General features: G+C 46.2%; 1 non-coding gene and 1 pseudogene across 1 annotated transcript; one reads left to right on the top strand and one right to left on the bottom strand.

Moving 5' to 3' along the window:
• Positions 1 to 3,987: 3,987 nt before the first annotated feature.
• Positions 3,988 to 4,189, bottom strand: LOC146172092 (small nucleolar RNA U3; annotated as a pseudogene).
• An 11,269-nt stretch (positions 4,190 to 15,458) lies between these two features.
• Positions 15,459 to 15,530, top strand: TRNAH-GUG (transfer RNA histidin (anticodon GUG)). The gene has a single exon. It is a non-coding gene; the product is annotated as a tRNA-His (tRNA).
• Positions 15,531 to 16,281: the final 751 nt, after the last annotated feature.

The following is a 16,281-nucleotide window of genomic DNA, read 5'->3' as shown; positions in this document are numbered from 1 at the left end:
TGGTATCCAGAGGCTGGATTTCTCGGTTTGTATTTTTCGAAGATTTGACACTGATTAAGTGTTTATGTACTCATTTTCAGTCTTTTTTCCTTCAGGAAATATTTGATGTGCATGGATTGGCTTTTTTTTCTGTAATGTAACATAGTATTGCTGTCAAAATGTGAGTTGATATATCTCCACTGATGGGACCTACACAGAGATTCATGGCAGTTAGAACGTGCCACCTTTTAGTAACCACTATGAACGATTGTGAGAGCCATTGGACTGAATGGAGGAACATGCATAACAGTACAGGTCTCTAGCAGGTGTCGACATTGAAGAGCACTGAGTTAGTAAACAATGTTTGGCTACAAGTTCGAGCCTCCAAACATGCAAAGGTGTTTAAGTGAGAAAAGTGATACCTCAAGATTTATAACCTTTCACTTTATCAAACTGTACGCAGTCTCACTATGCTGCTTACTTCGATGAATTATTCCTATCCTTTGACATATTGCAAACTATTGCTTGATAACCAGTTAGCTTCTGTGTGCACATGAATACTAACCTTTTTATTGCAATCACAGAAAAACTAAAATCAAGCAGAATTTAATGCTTTTTCAATTTAAACTCAGGAGCCCAACCCTCACCTTGTAGTGCTTGAGATATTATGAAAAGGTCTTACCGTATGTCCCCTTTACTGCAATCCGGAATGTCTCCCAGTCTGAGCCTGGTGCCTGCGCCTTCTTTATAAGTTCCATTTTGTTCCCCGGGCCGGGTGGCCAAAAGCACCTCCCACCTACGACCCATGTTTCTGGGACAAGCTCAATGGTTTCTTCGTCAACAAATTCAATGATGCAGTACCTCATCTGAAATATGACTTCATATGGTGATCTGATGTGCACAAAAATACAAATGGAAGGACCAAAGGCTGAACAGAATGTCACACATCACAAAAAGCAGATGGACATGGCCTTCAACACCACAGCATAAATAGTGAGAAGCGAAAATTCTGCTGCAATGCACCAAACATGCGAGCTGGCCGAAGCACATAGCTATGTAATTGCACAGCCGAGTAAAATATAAACAATTAAAATATTATGTGAACACTAAGGTGAAGTTTGCAATAGCTGCTATGTTCTATGCTCTGTACCCTGTGAAATAGCTAGCTTTGTCATAACAAAAAAAAAATTTAAGCAGCAAGCAACTGGAAACAGAGTAGGGATGGAAAAAGCATATAAACAGCATGTAAAAGGGGCAAAACAACAAATTTATTCTTGTATGTCAGCCTCACAAGTTTCTTTGCATTATCAACAGGCCCGCACTTCGTAGCAGACAGTTTGCTGACAACAGCAATTCCAAGTTTAGTTGACTCAAGTGGATACTGATATAACGGCTCAACGCAACAAAATTTCTTTCCAATTATACATGGCTTTCCATCCAGCTTGCTGTGAGCAAAGTTCTCAATATGAATAAAGTCATCTTTGATTTTACAACAGCTGTCACCTCGAGATAAGCTTAGAGTGAATGACAAACTTGACAATGGCGTGCATGGGGAACTGGCACTGAGGGGGAAGGTCTCCTTGATCATGACTTCCCAAAAGAACAAACTCACCTTTCTTTCCACCCTGAACTGATGATGATCTCACAAGTGCATTTCTTTCCTGCAGCCTGTTATAGAGCTGGCTAAGCATACAGCCAGGCTTGCACAGAAGCTTTCTGATAAACTGAAGGTTGTTCTCAAACGGAAAGGAAGAAAATGAATCTAGAGTGCCATGTAGACGCGCATCTGCTGCAAGGTGCAACAAGCAATGAATGTTATATGACACCTCTTTGGCACCATACAGCTTTGCAAATCCTTCTACCAAATGCCTGAGAAGGCTGTCAGCATACTCCGTAAAGTCACGGCAAAGAGAGTGTGTGCTTAGAATAGTGGTAGCCACATGAAATGTCAAGAAATTTGAAAAAGCAGGTGTGGACAGCACTTCCTTCAGAATTTCTGGTCCAGTGTAATGAAGCAACATTCTAAATTCTGTGGCTTTCCAGCGATCTTTTTCATCTAGTGTTCTTGGCTTTCTGACAAACTCTTTAGGAACACATTTTTCTAATGCTGCACTCTTTGCCGCCAGGTCTTTCCGGTCTGTGGGACCAATTTGAACAGATATTGGCCCTGAAAACCACAGATTAACTAGTTCCTCATTGCACCAAGGTACACCAAGTGCATCGGGTACAAAGGCACCATGTTAATGCAATCAAGTGGAAGCTCAGTCAAAACTGATGTACCTAGATGGTGTTCTGCATCAGCTTGACTGCGGAAAGAATTGTCTGTCCTAAGTGCTGCAGGTTCAGGGGGGTAAAACATTTTTCCACCGAAGTCACCCTCAACAACACATTTTGGACAACCAGAGTAGCCACTGTGTCCCTTAGTTTTGAAGATGAATGCGCGTGCTGGAGCATCACAGATGAAATGTTTGATTTCAACTTCAACTCTCTGTCTGCAGACAGTAATCCCTCTCTCAATCAATGTTCCCAACTCGCAGACAAAAGGGGATAGGAACACATTAGCATCATTTGGTTTTGAGCCACCAGCGTAGGCACCAACTACAAATGGACCAAGCTTGTCACAGTTACTGAAGTGCACTAAGCACTGGATTGGCCATAGCTGCTGTCGCGAACTTTTTGAGAGGGGCAAGCCATCAATATTAAATGATAGTCTGGCTACTTCATGCAAGTGTGGAGCACTGAGAAGCACATCCATCAATCCTCTCTCTAGGCCAAAGTGACAGTAATGTCCAGGGGGCACCCCTTTAACATTAGCTACATGCTGAGTCCTCGGTGTCTTAAGTAGCGTGCGAGCATCCTTCGGTAGGTCTGAAAAGCAACCGTGCATTTTTAACAAAGCCAGAAGTGAGTTCAAAGATTGATGCGATATGTTTTCCTCCACCGCCCACCTTGCTAAACCTGCCACAAGGTCAGAGCCACTGTTGATGCATTCTACAATTCGCTCACAAACTTTCCCGGCCGCTCTACTCAACCCGCTAGACATCAATCCGCCGTCGTTTTCACTAGCTAGCAAGTAACTCAGGTCCAGATAAGTTGCTGTCACTACTGGAACTGTCATCGCTCTCGTATGACACTCCTGAAATCTGAAGTCCGACAGACTGAGAGGAAAGTACGCCGCTACCACAGTTCCTGACGCTCAAGCTTTCACCAGAAGTACCTGCTTCAGATGAGTAGATGGTTTCACTAGAAACACCTAATGAGTGCGACATTTTACCAGGAGAAACTTTCGCCGCAACTTCCACAGAGTCCTGTTCAATTGGGTTAGTTGGTCCCGAAAGTGAACACACATTTTTTGGGTGAGCTGAAACTTCGAAACACGAGTTTACTTCCATCCAAGCCCTTTTCCGAACATTCGGCTTGCATGTCGGCATGGCGGGAACAAGAAATGAAAACAATAACAAACGAACTATACCTGTATACAAAAAATGAAAAGGTTCTACTATTTCGAACTCACATCTACAAAGACAGCATGCTCAATGTATACATATTTACTGGCAGACGAATGACATTCGACCACTAGTGAAAAACGCGATGAGCGCTGGAACCAGAACGACTGCACCTAGCCACCATAACTGCACAGCGCATGCATCAAGCATGCGAATCCGCCAATTGACATGCAAAATGGCACTCCAATGCAGATTCTCAGAAAATACGTACTCTCCTTTGAGTGCGAAGAGCCATTGGACCTTGGAGAAATGGACGAAGCCACGGCAGAGGCCAGAAGAGAGGACAAGGCACAAGAAATGCGCTAAGGTAGCTGAGCCTTGGACTTGGATGCGCGGGAAATTGGCAGCAAGCATGAACAATGCCGTGAATTGATCGAGTCTCTTGCGCAGCGAATTCGCTTTCTCTGAACAACGGCCGAGATGGGTGACAGGAGCGTAGTGCTCCAAGTATTCTGAAGAGCGCCCTATTCTGCCTTTAGATTTCTTACACAATGAACACTCAACCACTCCGACTGGGTCTTCGCCCTCCCACCAGGCTGTTAAGCCTGAGGGAACGGTCATCAATGGCAGGCACCCAAGTTCCACAGCCGGCTTCGCGCTCAGGCGAAGACCCTCGACTCCTCATCGTGGATGAGCGTGTTCCGAAATCGTGACTTGCGAATCGGCGATCATCCTATAGAAATGATCCTATGAAGAATGATCTTGTTCAGGTACTCCTCACGATCTCAAGCCATTCCCTTTGGCCACGTACTTGGTGCACATTAAAGGTGGAAAAACTGTTCCGAAATTGACATTTTTATGTTCTTCAAATACTTTGCCCTCCAAAAATTAAATTCGTACGGCTAATTAGTCTTGAAGTGCTATTTTAAACAACTAATAATCGTTCCCATAGTCAAAATAAATCGTTAAAAGTGCACTGAATGCAAATAAAGTATGCTCTCTAACCGATTGGGTAAATTGCTAAGCCTAGCGATAAATAAGCCATTTTAAGCATGTTAGTTCGTCCCGCCTCCGTGACGCAATCGGCTAGAGCGTTCGGCTGTTCACCGAAAGGTTGGAGGTTCGAGCCCTCCCGGGGGCGTCAATTGTTTTTTATTTCTTTATTTACTTATATTTATTTCTTTCATCTTCATTTTACCTTTCAAACATCTGCATGGTCGATCTGCCGTATACTTGTCTATCAACTTTCAGACGCGATGCCGAAAATGCTCTCTGAGCCGTGAGATAACTATGTTGCGCACACGCGCGCGCGCACACACGCGTATTCTGCATTCATCGGTATAACGCAGTGGCGGTAGCAACACTTTGAGTCTTCTTGAAGGAATGAACGTGTGGGCAAACCTAAGTTCGCTACACGACGTTGAGACGTTGCTCTGTGGTTTGAGAAATTTGATTTCCGTGCTCCTCTTTATGGCGGATGTCTTCTTTTTCCAGTGGTGCCGCGCAGTCTGGCGTCTGTTTCCCTTTTCTTGCGCAGCTCGAGGAGAGGGAGGCATGTCTGCTTTGCTTCAGCTGCGCTTCGAGCAAACGCGCCACGTACGTCGGTGGAGTACATGTCTACATGCATACACGCCATGTCCACATGTGTTTCTTGTTTAATCGGTCTCAAACCTGACCACGTGGCCCAGGGAAAGAAGTTGGTGGACTGGCTTGGGTGTGTCAGCTGGTGCAGAGAGCCCGAGGGCACTGCAGCTAGGTAACCCCTCAAACTAGATACCTGAAACTTGTGCCAATGCCCTCCGTGGAGATCGCGGCCAGAGGAAGACGTGCGTGTGCGCGGCGCGCAGCCGTGCTGTGCAGCATTTTCGTTTGTTTTGCATGAGCGCGATGCATGTTTCTCTCCCTTTCCTTCCCAGTCCTCTACGCAGACGCATTAAAAGATAAGAACGAAACGACCATGGTCAAATATAACGGCGCGCTTCTTTTCTTTTCTTTTATTTAATATATCGAACTTTGTAGGATCCTCGTTTGCCGCCGTCCCAACCAGCGTCCTGAGTAAACTGGTCGCATATATGTGCGAAGACTATACCCTGGATTCTTTCTCGTGAACACAATTGACGACGCTATCTCATTTTTATTGACCATGGCAGCACAGATGCCGCTCGAATTACCCAAACCGCCAGCCCAAAAGGTTTCTAACTTTTTTTTTTTCACGGAACGACTCGTCATCCGTGTAATCCTTCACTCAAGACCCACAAAGCAGTTGTCGACAGAAATGTCCCGCTTTCCAATTCATTTTCGAACTGGGCCAATCGTACTTTGGCTAGTAACCATGCAATCAATTAAAGAGATTGTATAGTGATGCTACAAGTGGGGACAGTTTAGATGTTTAACAAATTAGCCTAATTAACACAGGTAAATAATTATTAATTAGTTTCCTATATGTGGACGTAGTCACGCGAGGGTGTACTTACAATTGAACTAAGTGATAGTCAGTTACACATATCAGCTAATTATCATAGTAGTGCTGATTATGCAATCAGCTAAAGTTTGCGCATGCTGAACAGGAACTAAGGTTTGCTGATAAGTATACCTTGCACTGGTAATTGACTGAAGCACAAACACTAATTAGTTCATTAGTATGCTTGTGCTAATTAAGCAATTGGTTATAGGCAATTAGTGAAAGTTTACGCTTACAGAACTGGGACTTTGGGTTGCCTGTAAATATGTGCGCTTATACAGCCAAATAAGTCACTAGTCAATCACAATCTCGCAGTATATGCCTAACAGTGCGCCAGGGAAGGCTCCGAAGCCTTTAGTGAGCCAAAGTGCCACCTGAATTTATTCTTGAATCGATATCTTCTCATATCACCCACGCCTCTACTCTTTTAAATGCGTTCCTAATCTTTACTGACTTGTCAAATTCTTTGCCTACATTCTGGTAAAATCGAATTGTTCACTTTCAGAGATGGAGTGCATAACTCAGTTAGGGAAGTTATCGGTCTGTAAAACTGAAATCTCAGCTTATCCTGAGCATAGCATAAAGGAGGCTATGTCCTGAGTGATGGTAGTTAGAAATGCTCCGAGCGCTCCTCGTGGTCTTGATAACGTGCGGACGAGGAGGAGAGAGGACGCTTCGTGAGAGGACGCTTCTACTCAAGCCGCCCTAGGGTGCCTACGCAAACACGTTGTCACGAAATCGGCGCCCATTTTGATCAAGCCGGTACGGCGCGAGGCCCGCACGGCGTCGCGTGGAAGGCATGGAGAGAAAAGCCCCCTTCCCCGCGCGGGAGAGCGCGTAGCTTTGTACGCGTTGCCGTGACCCTCTTTCCCATTGCCCGGGGAGGACGGTTCAACGGGAGAAGAAGAGCGCGCTATAACCAGCGAAGCTAAGTGTGTGTGCGCGCTAGCTTTGGCGCATGTTAACAAACAGACGCGGCGCGCCCTATTTAAAGCGACCGCGCCGCTTGATGAGTCAGTCAGTCAGTCAGTTCGTCAAGTGTTTTGCGACGTGCTCGCCTGTGTTTCGACTGGACTCCCGGGGATCACCCGCTGCTGGCAAGCCCACGGACTTTCAAGGGAGCGGCGCTCGTCTCGTATGGCGGCCACATCGTGACTCTTGAGGCGTCGGACTGCAACAGTGCCCGGTGAACAATTTGGTGTTTGTTTATGTAACTCTCTCGTGTTTCATCTGTTGTAAAGCCTCTATGTTATTGAATATCTGTGTAATCGCATGCTTAGCGTTTGTTATTCTGTGAACCTCTCGTCTGTGCATTTCAAGTGATCTTGTGCGTTCCGTTGTATCGTCTCTTGCTGTGCATAAATTGTGTTTTGTTTGTTACTTCTGACTCCGATCCTTACTCTGGTTTGAACCGGCGACCGCTGGGCACCAAACGACCACCCCCTTCTGTCACTACAAAGTAGTTGAATCCGCCTTTTGCGCGAGGATGTGGCGCCGTCATGCGGGAGCGGGCGGGAAACACATTGAGCGGCAGTGTAGCAGACGACGCGAGAGCGCACCATACGAAATGGCCACGCCAACGCTGGTAGAAAGCGAAAGCTGCCCTCCTTTTTTGGCCTCGGAGCGGAAAGTAGTGACAGTGGTTGCAGCATATCATGTTCACGCAGTATGGGGGAAGGTAGAGCGTTTTCACAATCCACTCATAACGCACGTACGCATATACTATCTTCGTATTGTAAGAGCGTGTAGCGCGGGCCGTGTTCGACGTGACAGAATGAGACGCTCTCAGCGTGCAGGTTTTCGGCAGACAGGAGAGCGTGGGGGCAGAGAGAGAGAGGGATCTCAAAGGGCAAAGCAGCCAGGGGTTTGTTGATGCTGCAGAGCTAGGTGGAATCGTCTCCTGTGACTTTGAGCGGCGCATATGCGCGGGGTGTCTTGAGTTACCGAGCACAATGCGGTCACCGCGGCGCCGGCATGGTGCAATGGGCGTCGCTTCCTCCTCGCGTCATCTACAACCGTGCAGCTATAGGATTTCATCCACGAAGATCGGCAGAGAGTCACATATACACACCCCGTGAAAAGGGCATTGTCCCGGCCGGAATGTACACCTGCAGGAAACGCGCTGCATTTTTCTGGCAATGGATGATTCAGAGCTGTAGCCGGTTTCTGGCCTCAGGAGTCAGAACGGATGTGGTCGCAGTGGTGAAAAGGTTCTCGGTGCGCAGAGAATGGTCATTCTGTTGTGAAAGGATCTCCAACGTTCATTTCTGCCTCCGCCGCGATTTCTGCGGAATCAACAACTTGGTGACACATGTGAATCTCCTACATATCGGATGCGCATCTCGGTCAGGAACCAACCCTGTTCTACGTCCAGAGCGATCCACTCTGCAAGTGAACGAGCATGAACCCTCCAGGAGACTCATTTATTGTGCCGGGCGGTTTCCTTGCCGTTGCAAACGGTTGGACGAAGACGACGATTATCAAGCTCCCTAACGAAGTGCATCTGATTGCGTACATTAAAGGAACAAAGTCCGGATGCTTTGGCGTGCACGAAGGCGAGCCTTTAATTTAAAAAAAAAATACTGTGCGTCGTGCAAGTGCGTCATATGCTCCGAGCGGCAAAAACACAGATACTACAGGTATGTATGCATCTAAGCGAAATAGGCATGATGAAAAGTACCTACTGGAGTTTTCACCCAGGCTGTAGCGCACCAGTGATAGCTGCAATGAGGATTTCTTCGGTGCGTGATTGCTTCAGTTGCACCAAGGCCTGAAGGCGATGTATTTTGTCCCTTCTTATCTTTATGTGCGAAAGGGCTAGGTACCTCAGATATCACAGGCGGCTGTGTGCGCTAGGCCGTAATATTTAGCATGTTTTATCGTGACTGCCACCTCACTAACAAGAAAAAAAAAATACGGCGTTTTTTTTCTTTTTAGTCAGGCGGCAGTCGCAATAAAACATGCTAAATATTACGGTCTAGCGCACACAGCCACCTGTGATATCTGCGCTACCCGGCCCCTTCGCACATAAATAAAACAAACGACAAAATACATCGCCATCAGACGCGCCGAACAAATGCTCATTGCGGCTATCACTGGTGGGTTACAGGCTTGGTGCAAACTCCGGTAGATAGTTTTCATCATGCACATTTCCTTTAGATGCATACATACCTGTAACGAAGTGTTTTTCGCACAGTCGAGAGCACGCAGTCGGCTGCCAAGGTCGCCCATTCACGTCTTGACGCTTGGTTGCCCTAATCCAAGCTTCACGCCGTTGCAGGTCGCGGCTCGCCGAAGGAAACCTAACAAAACGCGTCTTGCATCCCGGCACGCCTCGAGAGTGGCAGCTGTAAGCGGCACAGGTGGTTGGCATCGTTTTACCGAGGCTGTGAACGTACCGCGCCTCCAGCCCCCGTGCGTTGGCTATGAGTGCGGCGACGAGAAGCGCCGTCGACGCCTCTCAGTGTGTTTTCATCAGTCGCCGCTAGGGCTTCGCGCATGCGCAGAAAACTCGCGCAAAAGGCGGATTCCGGCTGAGCTTGCCACGCAAGTCGAGGGCATCTCCTTTGCGACCGGAACAGCTACCCCCACTCACTCTAAGGGTGTCTGGGAGTGTGCGCACCGTTAAGGGCGCATCGTTAATAATACCCCCATATTTATTAACGGGTGACACACGTGAGAGAACTTCACAGGACACGAAAGTTCTCTCTCGTGTTTGCGTCTTTTTTTGGCTGGTTTACACTTTCAATATTAATTACCAACAGGCCCACCATTCAGCCTTGCTTCAGTGCATTTTTAGAGTGTTCTGAATGATCTCCGAAAATTTGAAATTTACGCTATTGGCGTTATTTTCCTGTTTATCGCCTTCCATTAAAGAAATTCAGCCACCACCAACAGGCGTTGATGTAAGAGTGCAAGCTGTCATGTTCAAATGATTGAGGCATTTATGTTTAATAAATATGACACCGTGCATGTTTTGTCACATTCTTTATTCATTTTTTGCTTCATGTTAAACAAACTCATACATCTTCTTCGAACGTAACATTCTTCATCAATAAAGATTCGATAAAAACATTTTTTTTGCTCAAACATCACTCATCACTTTCTTCGACGATATCAACATCTTCATCAACAATTCACACCTTTTGACAATTGCAAACACTGTGTGGTGGTCGGTGAAATAGTTTGCGATTGTGCAAAATTTTGTCTACTTTAATATTCGAAAACATAAAGTTTAAAGTAGTTCTTCACTGGGTCGTAGGCACACGGAGGTCGGATTCTCCAAAGAAGTCTACCCGCGCCATCAACGATGGCTCAGTGGTTAATAGGCTCGACTAAATTGGAGTACCCGGGTGCGATCACGACCGCGGTGGCCGCGTTTTGATGGAGGCGAAAAGTAAAGGCGTCCGCTAGCTGTGCGATGTCCACAGCACACGCACACACGCGCGCGCATGCACACACGCACACACGCACACACACGCACACACACACACACACACACACACACACACACACACACACACACACACACACACACACACACACACAAAGATCCCCAGGTTGTTGAAATTCTGCAGCTCCCCCCCCCCATTCAATGCGCTAACTCTTTCTCTTATTTGACTCCCAGCTCCCTCCCTTCCATTACGGCGCGGTTCAGGTACCCACCGAGAAATGTGACAGATACACACATGCGCCTTTCCTTTCCTCTAAACCAATTTAACAATTTACCGCCACGGGCCCCCGGAAGTAACACCCTTAGTTACGGTTTCAATGACCAGAGGAGGTGGTCGGTATGGCTCCCTCACAAATTTTAAAACTCGACTAGACTATTAATTTTGTGTACATTAGCCTAACATCGGTCTGAACCTGGAGTGTCCAGCGAATATAGACTACAATTTTGAACCAAATGATTCCCCAAGTGGTCCAACGTTGACCTTTCTGGAGTCACCGACAGAAATCGCCAAACATGAGAATGGCGGCGAAACGAAGTGGTGTCCGTATCCTGTGCGATGTCAGCGCACGTTAAAGATCCCCAGGTGGTCGAAATTACTCCGTAGCCCTCCACTACGACTCCCCTTTCTCTCTTTCCACTTTCACTCCCACCTTCCTCCCTTCCCTTACGGCGCGGTTTAGGTGTCCACAGAGCAAGTGCGACGGATACTGCTCCTTTCCCTTCCTGTGAACTAATTAATAATAAGAAGAAGAAAAATGTTCAGGTGGCGAGTCAGATTAATAAAACGAAGCGCACGCGCGTGGAGGCTAGGGCATAGCCGAGCTAAGCCAATTTTTTTGAAGCGAAAGTTTCACTACGCCAGGTTGTTCGAGCCGTCGGGTATGCACAATTTTCACTTTCAAGTGACCTTGACAGATACTGCGCCTTTCTTTTCTTACAAACCAATTTACGATGGAAACAAAACCTTCACTACGCTATGTATAGCAGGTCTTCGTGTGACACTGAATTTGCCCTTCAAATGGCCTTGACCTAATTGAGTGTGGGTGTTCACGATTTTGTGGTGTTCTCTCTCGTTGTGGTGAATTAATTGTTTGGACGAAGATGCGATGTGAACGGAACCTTATAATGCATAATTAGTGCGGACACGTATGAGGCTGCCCGAATTATTATTGATAAGCATATATACAGGGTGTAAAAGCTAACTTTAGCCAAGGGTTAAAAAATGAAACATTTAAGGTAGGCCAGAGAAACCATTTGTGCACAGCTGCCAGCTATCTGGCGCACCACAGGCTTTTTATTTTGCAATTAATTAATTAGTAATTAAGATGAGGTTTCTAATTTTTAACTATTGCCTTTAGACAGTAAATGGATTTGCAAAATTGAAGAGCACCTTCCAAAACTCCTCTTCTACTTATTTCCTATAAGGAAAGTCTCCAGTACGTGAATCATTTTTCCAAGCTCTAAAGAAAGCCCACAAAGTACAAAATAAAAAAAATATCACGTGGCTGACGCATTCGTGCACTACGATTGTGCAGCTCTCATCCTAGATTTCAGTGAACGAAATCAGCTGCAGCTTTGGCTCCACTACCCCGTTGCAGCAAGCGGCAGGCCGATATGTCTGCGGTGGTTTCTTCGTCCGCTTCAAGCAGACGGCGCACGTGACGGTGCAAGTCCTCACCGCTCTGGCTGCAACCACCGCCAACATACCAGCCTACCCTGAGACTGGGCTGTCGTGTCAAGGCCGCAGCTAATCTCGGTCACTCAAACCACGATTGACAGCACCACAATCGTTGCGAATGCGTTAGTGTGAGTGAGTGAGAATGCATTATTTACACCGACATGGACCTCGGGGCAGGGGCTCAGTCAGAGGGAGGGTCTCCTTGCCGGCTTTCCTGCGCCGATATATACATACATATATATATATATATATATATATATATATATATATATATGAAGGAAAGAAGCCAACAGTCGGCGAGGTCAAGGAAAGCGTTGGGGATGGTACTTTATGTCTTTTTTTTAATGTTTACTTGGATAATTACAGAAATTAGTAATGTAATCTGTTTAGGGGAAAGATAATTAAATACAAAGTAGAAGAAAAAACAACGTGCCGATGGTGGGAACCGAACCCATGACCTCCGAATAACGCGTCCGGTGCTCTTCCAACTGAGCTACACACACACACACACACACACACACACACACACACACACACACACACACATATATATATATATATATATATATATATATATATATATATATATATATATATATATATATATATATATATATATATATATTTCGCGGGCTCTATTTTGAACTTGGAAAAACGATTCACAGGCTTTCTTTACCGGAAATAAAATGGGGGTTTTTCAGAAGGTGCTCTCCAACTTTGCAAATAAGTATATAAGAAAAATATCTTCATTACTAAATTGTTAATTACAAAATAAAAAAATTGTCTGTGGTGCGTCAGATATGGAATCTGGCCTATCTCTTTTTGCTGGCCTCTTAGCGCGAAGGCTCGAATGTAGTTTCGAGTAAAGGACGAATCTCACGCACGCTAACGGATCGATCGAGCTACTCGGTCGTCGAGTGGTAAGCTCCTGACGTACCACACAAGCATTGGTCTTCCATGCTATGTAACTTTGCAACAAATATGACTAGAAGGCAGTGTGACGGGCGACGTATCTGCGCCTTGCGAGAGGGAGGCGCGATCCGCGAGGAAATTTCCCGGCGCCGCAAGGGGCGCTGCAGCCCTCTGGTGTGCATGGGGAACCAGCTGCTGCCGCGCGATTGAGCGCAGCAGCGCAGGTGCGGGCGAGGTCAGGGACGCGTGGACTGCGCTTGTTTGCACGTGGACCGCGAACGATTCGAAGCTGATAGTCGCACATGTACCACAGTGATCCTTTTGAGGTGCGAAGTGGGTGATTTCGAGCTGATCCTGTGTTATGCAGTAGATAACGCTGTGCGCACTCGGGGCGCAAAAGCGCGAACATGTTTTGCACCCGGGCGCAGTAGCGGGTACAAAGCGCGCAAAGCCGAAACCCCCTTTTCAGACCACCTAAATATGTAGCTTAACGCGAACTGAGGTTGCGAAATATCAAACGTGCTGACAAGGAGCTGACGACTAATTGTGTCTCGTTTGTGAACGCATGGCATACTAAGTCAGGACGACATTTTCGGTATATAGAATACTCGAGACAAATCTTCACCCAAGACCTGCGAAGTTGCTCGTAACTATCATCTGCCCTAGTTTCTATAACCTTGCCCGTCTACAGAAACAGAAGAATATTCAAGCCAAACTTAATTGTTACGCTATGCCTTTGCTGATCAACAGCTGAAAATAATATTTTAATACGCTGGACTTGTTTATATTTCAGGACATATGCTGGGAGCATTGTGATGCTGGCTTTCTTATTGAGCTGTGCCTCAGTTCAGGCCACAATAATGAGGGTGAAACAAGGGATAGCCAGCTTATCTTTTACATGGCAGGATGTGTGACACAGAAGTTTAGCAGCACAATTTCTTGCCAGAATTGTGATTCTGGCCTCAAAGTCACCCGAGCAGCAGCTGAATGCAATTAAGATCGCTGTGCACGCAACAATTTGATAGGGAAGGCTTATTTTAGAGCCAGGGACAAAAGTTTGAGGGATGCTGGCTCGCGGAATTTTGTGTTTGTGTGTGTGTGTGTGTGTGTGTGTGTGTGTGTGTGGTCGGGCAATTATGAAGAAAGAAATTTGTAGAGTCACGAGGGGACATGCACGCTCCATTGAGAGGAAAAAAAAATATCAGAAGACAAACTAGCGAGGCAAAGAAGAAATAAATTTTTCCCACAAATCCCTCCCCCAAACGTTTGTTCCTGCCTGTAGCATACAGAACTATGCTGGCCGGCGTTAGTAGGGGACGCATTCACATTTTTTGTAAAAAAAACAAGAAAACGTTTTATGCTTTCAGTATGCATGATTTCGCGCAGTTTCTCAGCAGTCTAACAAACTCCACCAAGTTAGATACGCGATGTTCATAGTAAAGAGGTTACTGCAAAATGTTTCCAGTTAGTGGTGCTAACTATGGATTCATTTTTTTTTTACTCTTTGAATAATGGACCAGGCTCTTCAAAATGAGCGCCAGAAACATTTGAAGTTATAAACAGAGTGAATTCGAAGCAGAGCCATTAATTCGTTTTTCGGTCGCTCTAGCTGACATCTGCATTTGTATATTGTATTAATAAAATAAGCAACATTTATGCTCTTGTGGACATTTTGTGCAAATGATTTCTTTACCTTAATTGTAATGAAGTGTTTCCTTTGGTCTTGTGGATTTGTCCAGCAAAAGCAGTGAACGAAAATATTTAGTGCATGATATGAGATGCGCCAGAACATCCACAAGTGCACCTATTATTTATGAGCTACAGTTTCCAAGTAACGTAGCCATAAACGGCATGTTGCTGGCGCATGCAGCCCGACGAACAGACATCGCTCTGTTCGTCGTCCTGTCTGTTTTACGTTTGTCTACTTGTTAGCGCGTCGTAGCGCGATGAGAACCAATTTGTTAGTACGTCCTTTCTTTTTCTTTTTTTTTCTTCTGTGGCCACTCATTATATTTGCCGCGGCTGCAGCCGAACTCTAAAGCTCCCAGTCAGAGTTCCGAATTGTCCGTGTTCGTTGTCCATTTTCACTTGTGCTATCAAGCTTTTAGTGACAACTAAATGCGTACAGAGTTAATATTCTGATATGCGTTCTCTTACAGCCTGCTTTTCCTAACCTGCGTCGCTAAACTCACTTTGCGCGTACTGATGGAGAAAACAATGCATCTTTTCATCTCTTATGTGCAAACATTTCGTCATGTTGGCATCGCACTAGAATAAAAATTCAAACGCGACGCAAAATTCACGCGACACGCGTGCCTCGTGCCCTGTGCCGCCCTCCTCCAACCGCCGCGACGGCTGCACACCAGCTGCAAGTAGCGCCATCTATAGCTTTCATCGCTGCCCTGTGCGCCTCGCCGGGCTCCAGCCCGTCACACTGCCCCCTTCTAGACACTATCAATGCAATTTGAAGAACCAGTTTTTATTCTTTGGTGTCGGCTCTTTCTCACTATGTCTCGTTCCTCGCGAACAGCCGTGATCGTATAGTGGTTAGTACCTTGCGTTGTGGCCGCAATAACCCAGGTTCGAATCCTGGTCACGGCACAATTTTTTTTATTTCCTTATGTAGGAGGAAGAACACGTCTATTTGCGATCAGTATCTGTAATCACATGTGCAAGGGAGGAATTCCTAGATTCGTTTGATGACTCGGAGCAACGCGCTCGGAGATGGTCGTATGGTATATATGTTGCACATTTTTCTTCTGAATATGCCTAACCAGATTGGCTTCTAGCTCTGATCATACCAGTTGCCCGTCTCAGAAATTTGTTAAATTGTTGAGCAAAATTTTACAGGAACCAATATCGTACGCCACTTGTGATAACTACATGTGCTATGTGGCCGCTAGCCGGGAGAATATTTTTGTAGGCCCGTGTTTCGTGGTTTTTTACCTTGTTTTTTTCTTTGAGAGAGGCTCGTAGCTCAGTCAAAAGGCCAGCTGCGCGGGAATGTAGTGTGAGCGCCGATTCCGTACGTTCGCAATTTTCGTTGCTTTCGTTCTTTTCTTTCCGGGCTTACGCGCGCGCGCGCGCGCACGCACGCACGCACGCACGCACGCACGCACGCACACACACACACACACACACACACACACACACACACACACACACACACACACACACACACACACACACACACACACACACACACACACACACACACACACACACACACACACACACACACACACACACACACACAGTATATGGTATGCGAGGTACGTGATGTAGGGAGTCGCGAGTCTTCTCCGCAGCGCGTAGGGATCGTGCGTTTGCTTTCCTTATTATTTGTAATGAT

The sequence above is a fragment of the Amblyomma maculatum genome, unplaced genomic scaffold, assembly GCF_055883805.1.
Source record: "Amblyomma maculatum isolate TAMU_Amacu unplaced genomic scaffold, ASM5588380v1 scaffold_13, whole genome shotgun sequence".
NCBI lineage: Eukaryota > Metazoa > Arthropoda > Arachnida > Ixodida > Ixodidae > Amblyomma > Amblyomma maculatum.
This window is presented reverse-complemented; position numbering and strand designations above follow the sequence as displayed.